This window comes from Myotis davidii, unplaced genomic scaffold, assembly GCF_000327345.1.
Source record: "Myotis davidii unplaced genomic scaffold, ASM32734v1 scaffold371, whole genome shotgun sequence".
NCBI classification, from domain to species: Eukaryota; Metazoa; Chordata; class Mammalia; order Chiroptera; family Vespertilionidae; genus Myotis; species Myotis davidii.
The window spans coordinates 431231-437104 of NW_006283135.1; the positions used below are offsets into that span (position 1 = coordinate 431231).

Consider the following 5874-nt stretch of genomic DNA (forward strand, 5'->3'; position numbering starts at 1 on the left):
CTGCAGCCTCAGCGCGGGACAGAGCTCCTCGGGTGGCCCTCAGTACCCCCTGGGATCTGACCCGACCAATCTGGCACCCCGGGGTCAGGATTCCCCTGCCGCAATCAGGCTGCCAGCCATCAGGCGGTCCCTCAGTTCATGACATGCTGCCGCCATCCCATCTGCTTATCCCTGCTGCTTCCCACACCCACCACACCTCGAAACAGTCCCCTCCCTGCTCATTGCACCTGCGGACTGGATGCCGTGTCTTCAAGGATAACTGCAACTACCACTTGATGTGAGCCATGCGGCAGACGCTTCTTGTATATTATTTTAGATCTTTATCTTAGAGTCAGAAATGGCAGAATCAAGAGAGAAAAAAAAGAGGTGAACAGTAAAGAGTTTCCAGAGGCGGGTGATACGGTCATATCTGTCAAAGAGGAAGGATCACTCTGGGCCAAAGAGGAGACTGGACTGAGGGTTAGGGAAGAGGCTGGCAGTCAGGAGGAGGCTGGGGGTCAAAGAGGAGGCTGAGGGTTAAGAGGAGGCTGGGGGTCAGAGAGAAGGTTGGGGATCAGGAGGAAGGTGGGGGTCAGGGAGGAGGGTATTACAGTGTGCAGGCAAGAAAAACAGTGGTAGTGGCTTTTAGATGGAGAGAAGAGATTGGATTTGAGTTGTCTTCATTTACTCATTTAACATACATTTTATGGGCACCTATCCATTCAATACATGTTTCGTGGGTACCTACCATTCAGTACTCATTTTGTAGGCAGGCTCTCTTCTAGCTGCTGGGATGCAGTAGTGCAATATAAAATCCATGCCCTCCTGGAGTTTGCATCCTAGTGAGAGAAACAGATAAGAAAATGAATAAGAAAAATATATAGTGTTAGATAAGGATAAGTACTATAAAGAAAAAGCAAAGGAAGGGATTTATTTTTTTTTATTGATTTTTTACAGAGAGGAAGGGAGAGAGATAGAGAGTTAGAGACATCGATGAGAGAGAAACATCGATCAACTGCCTCTTGCACATCTCCTACTGGGGATGTGCCTGCAACCCAGGTACATGCCCTTGACCAGAATCGAACCTGGGACCTTTCAGTCCGCAGGCCGACGCTCTATCTACTGAGCCAAACCGGTTTCGGCAAAGGAAGGGATTTAGAAAGAAGATTCAAGGAATAAAATTATAGACAGAGGCCACAGAAGGCCTTAGGGCAACTTTTGAGGAAAGCCCTGAAGGAAGGGAGAAGCCAGCCCTGCTGAGGTCTGGGTCGCACCAGAGGGAATGACGAGCAGAGTGCCATGGGCCAGGACCACGGAGGAGGCCTGGAGGCTGGAGGAGGCCCCAAAGGGGAGAGGATAGGAGAGGAGGGCAGAGACGAAAAGGGGGCTAGATTATAAAAGGCCACATCTGCCCCAGCAAATATTCCTTAAGGCACCTTGAAATCAGGGGCCCTGGTGGCATGCCTTGGGTGGGCCCCCTCGCCCTCTAAGCCTGATTTCTCATGGCGGAGGGTACTCATGGGGTTGGGAGTGCTTGTGAGATCTTTAAGGAGGTGCTGAGCAAAAATCAGAATCTGCAGGCCCTGAGATTCTACACATTAAAGACTTCAACCCTTTCTAAGACTGACTTTCGGTTCTGGAGGTACTGAAAGTGGCAATGGGGCCGACCTTGGGGTGCAGAGGGCCCAGCTTCCTGGCCTCGGAGCCTCTCTGCCCAGCCTAGGGCCCTGTCCCCAGGGAAGTAGGAGAGAGGCTGGCTCTGGGCAGCTCTGGCTTCCAGGCCTTGTGTCCATAAACACTGGGTCATGTGGAACAGATGCTTTCCCTTGTAACTGATTAATCTTCATCCATCATTCCTTCATACCTTCCTTTATTCTCCCTAATTTTCACTTATATATTTATTCCCTCCCTCATTCTGTTTGCTTATTCCTGTCTTCACTCATTCCTCACTTATTCACTTCTTTGCTGACTCATTTTCCTCTCTTGTAGGATTTATCATAAGAGTAACTAAATAGGCAATGGATTGTTCAACTCTGTGTGAGCCTGACTTCTCAGCTAAAACGTAAGAGCCTGAGGACAAAAAACACGTCTTATTCACAGCTGTAACACCAGCATCCGGCCGCATGGCTGGCCCACAGTGTATGCTCTGTAATAAATTCTGTATCCATTCATTCATTGCACACTCATTCATTCCTTCAGATGTTTGTCAAACCTCTGCATGTGCCAAAATCTGGGCCTGGCACATTTTAGAAGAAGGATAGAAAAGAAGAAAATACAGAGATATGTTATCTGAGCCCACACCATCCATCTGATTCCATTCATCCATTCACTTATTCATTCTTCAATGAACATTCATTCATGTGCTCATGGCCAAATCCTGAGCTGGAAATCCCTTCACTCAGGATAATCAAGGGTGTGAGAGCAAAGTCATTGGGCGGGGGGAAGGGGGGGCGCCTTCAGAGTCTGGGTCGTCGAGCTGTTGACGTGATCAGACCTGAGTTCAGGATGTGAAAGTGGAGCGCGAGAGAGCAGGACATCCTGGGCCTCCCAGGGGTGGGGCAGGCCCAGCCTGGGGGAGGCAGAGGGCCTTGAAGCCACCCTTGACTGGCCCACCCTCACTCCCCAAACTTCCGCCTCTTAGCCTGGGGTCTCCCCCACTTCCACATCTTATTGACTTTTGGATTTACAAGGTGTGCTGATTGCCAAGGCCGTGGGACAATTACACACCTGGGCCCACCTTAGGAAAGCATCCTCCTACCCCAGTCCCACCCAGCACAGGATGCATCTCTCGGGTGCTGTGAAAAGTTTAAAGAGGAAAGTAATGGAAAAGACTCAAAGGCAAGTTCTATTCTAGAAAGGAAGGGCGGAGGGGGGGGGGGCGTAGGAGATTCACCTTCAACTTCCTGGTCGTGTTCTGAAACCCTTGCCTCTTCATTCCAGGTCTGGCTCTGACCATTGGGCCTCAGGCCGGGGTCAGGAGCTTTATGGTATTTGCTTGGTTTATTGGCCCCGCGGAAGAGGATATGGGGCCCAAGCAGTTCTCCGGAGATAGGACCCCTCAAGATTTATGGTTTCCGGAGACCCTCGAGGCGACTGGGCTGGGCAGAGCCGGCCTTCCTCGGCACCCAGTCTAAGAGAAGGAGGGCCTGGAGGTCAGGAAACCCCAGAACTGGGGTGGGAACCACTGCCCCAAATATTTTCTCTTCTGTCACCTCCCATGATTCTCAGTAACAACCCCGCGATGCTGGCATTTCCTCCTTCACTGTGGCAATGAGAACTGAGGCTAGGAAAGCTGTGGGCCAGCCCAGATCAAACAGATTCAGTGTCAGAGGGGAACTCAAGCCCGGCTTCCTGAAGGGGCTCTCCCCCTGTGAGCCGATGCCACTAGAGTGACCTCTGAGGCCCAGTCATTAAATACCTGAGTCATTCTGACTAAAAGAAAAACAATATTGCTGGGGCTCAGGCCTCAGGTCACCTCTGTGCTACCCCACGCAGATCTGAGACAATAGCCCTGGGACAATAGCTACCCACCAGGCTCAGCAAGCTGACCCAGGAGTCCTCCCACACCAGCATGTGACCACAGGAAGGGTGCTTGACCTGCTAGAGAATGCCCGCCCAGCAGTCCCGTGGACACTGGGCCTGGCCAAGTGGCTCCGGACACAATGTTTCCTGACAACCCTCCTCCGCAGGCACAAGAGGCTGGTTCCTGCCGTTGCCTCACAGTCTTCCGTGGCCCCTGTGAGCAGGGTAAATTTTATTTCTGGGCTTAATTAGGGGACATGCCATAAATATTCATACAGCAAAATGAGCCCTGGCTCACAAGTGCAGCTGCTTCCCGCTTGGGTGAAATTAACATTGTTTTCCAGCCGGTGAGTAATGAGGCTCTGCTGCTGGAGAGAGGAGCCTTTTCAACAGCCTCTCCAGGACAGAGAGAAAGCCACACTCAGAGCCACCCACACCCCGGGACGCCACCCCAGCCATCCCAGGCCCCTCTGCCTCTCCAAAGGGGGCAGAGCTGGGCTTCCTTAAGGCTCAGCTCTGAAGGGAGCCCCCAGCAGGTGCTCATCAGAGCAGAAGATGCCTGAGCTGTGTCTCGAGAACAGTGGTCAACAAACTACAGCTTTCTGGTCAAATCCACCTACCACCTGTTTTTGTGAATAAAGTTTTATTGGCACATAGCCATGCCCATTCATTTAACTATTGGCCATAGCAGCAGAGTTGGGGAGTCATGACAGAGACCTTATGGCCTGCAAAGCCTACACTATTTCCTATCTGGCCCTTCACAGAAAAAGTTTGCCAGCTCCTGCCCTGGCCAGTCTGGCTCAGTTGGTTGGGTGTCATTCTGTGTGCCGAAAGGTCGCTGGTTTGATTCCAGGTCAGGGCACATGCTCCGGGTCTGTGCAGAAGGCAGCTGATCAATGTTACTCTCTCATATCAATATTTCTCTCTCTCTCCCTCTCCCTTCCTCTTTCTCTAAAATCAATAAAAACATATTTTTTAAAAGTTTGCCAACTCTTGTTCTAGAATCATCTCATCCTTTAATAAAATTTCCATAAAATTAAATTATCTGGATTTTTAGGAACATGGAGCAGTTTTAGAATCGTGTGGTCTTAGAATCCTTTGCACACGGAGTCCAATCTCAGCTCCACCACTTCGTCAGCTGTGTGGCAGTGGGCAGGTTATGTAACTTTCTGCCTCAGTTTCTACCTCATAGGGTTGTTGTGAAGATTAAGTGAGTGAATATTTGTAAAGCCCCTAGAAAAGCTTTTGGCACAGGGCAAGCATTATGTAAGAGTTCTGTTAAATAAGTGTACGCAATCGCCTATAATTTCAGAGTCCTCAAAGTATAGGATCTTAACCCCTACAAATTTCGGCTGAGCCCAGGTGTGTCTGATCCCAAAGTCTGGCGTTCAGATAGTCCCACTTCTCACCTAGTCCCTGTCCCAGGGCTCTCCAGCCACACTGGTGCCTGCGGTGGCAGGGAGCTTACTGCTCTGGAGACAGGTGGCTCTGTTGCGGGAGAGTTGCCGCTGGGATCTGCTCTTGCATTCGCCCACCTCTTAGTCCTAACTCTGGCCGTGGCCTCCCGGCTGTAAATCCCGGGTGGGAGAACTAAGGCACTTCTCAGGGCAGCTCCCAACTTGCTGGGAGCCAGCCGCAGTCTGGGCTTCAAGCATTTGCAACAACGTAAACCTGGATGGGAAGACTAAGCTCCACAGCTTTGGACAGCACACTCCCCCAGGAAGCCCTCCTTGGTGCCTCCCTTTCTCCTCAAGGCTCCCAACGTTCCTGCTTGAACCACCCCTGGATAAAACCAAAGCCACGTCCTAGAGTGAGACCTGTTGTAAAAGCCCTAGGACTCTCTGACCCTTGCATTCTTCCTGCTCCCTTTCAAGGAGTTTTGAGATCTAGCCTCTCCCACAGTTCTGTGGCCTTGCCAGGCTCACCAGGTGCTTATGGCTTTGCATTTATCCTCATAGCATTCCCGCCCTGGAGGGTCATTCCCATTCCCATTTGTAACATGATGCTCCTGAGACCCAGGCTGTATGGAAGAAAGAAGAGAGAGGGAAGCTACCACTAGAGCCAACAGAATATATACTAACCCTTTGTCTCACTTAATCCCGACTATGTAGGCAGTAAACTTCACAGAGGAGGGAACTGAGGCTTCAACAGGAACTCAGATTCGCTCTAGATTATGTAGATAGTAAAAGAAAGAGGAGGCCATAGATAAAGCATCTACTATATGCTAAGTGCTTTCACACATATGCCTTATTGCATCATCAAACACACACAGAAGAAAAATCGAAGGGCGGTATTTCTATTCCTGTTCTCCAGGTGTGTAAACCAAGGCTCAGAGAGCCAGGGTGGCTTAACCCGGGGGGCGGGGGGGGGGGG

At 50.7% G+C, this 5874-nt stretch overlaps 1 long non-coding RNA gene across 1 annotated transcript in view; it reads right to left on the minus strand.

Annotated features, from left to right (window-relative positions):
* LOC107182704 overlaps positions 1–5874 on the minus strand; it is a 19232-nt gene that overhangs the window by 1615 nt on the left and 11743 nt on the right. Inside the window, exon 3 of the long non-coding RNA XR_001513416.1 lies at positions 728–818. This is a non-coding gene — a long non-coding RNA (uncharacterized LOC107182704). The remainder of the gene's footprint in view (positions 1–727; positions 819–5874) is intronic.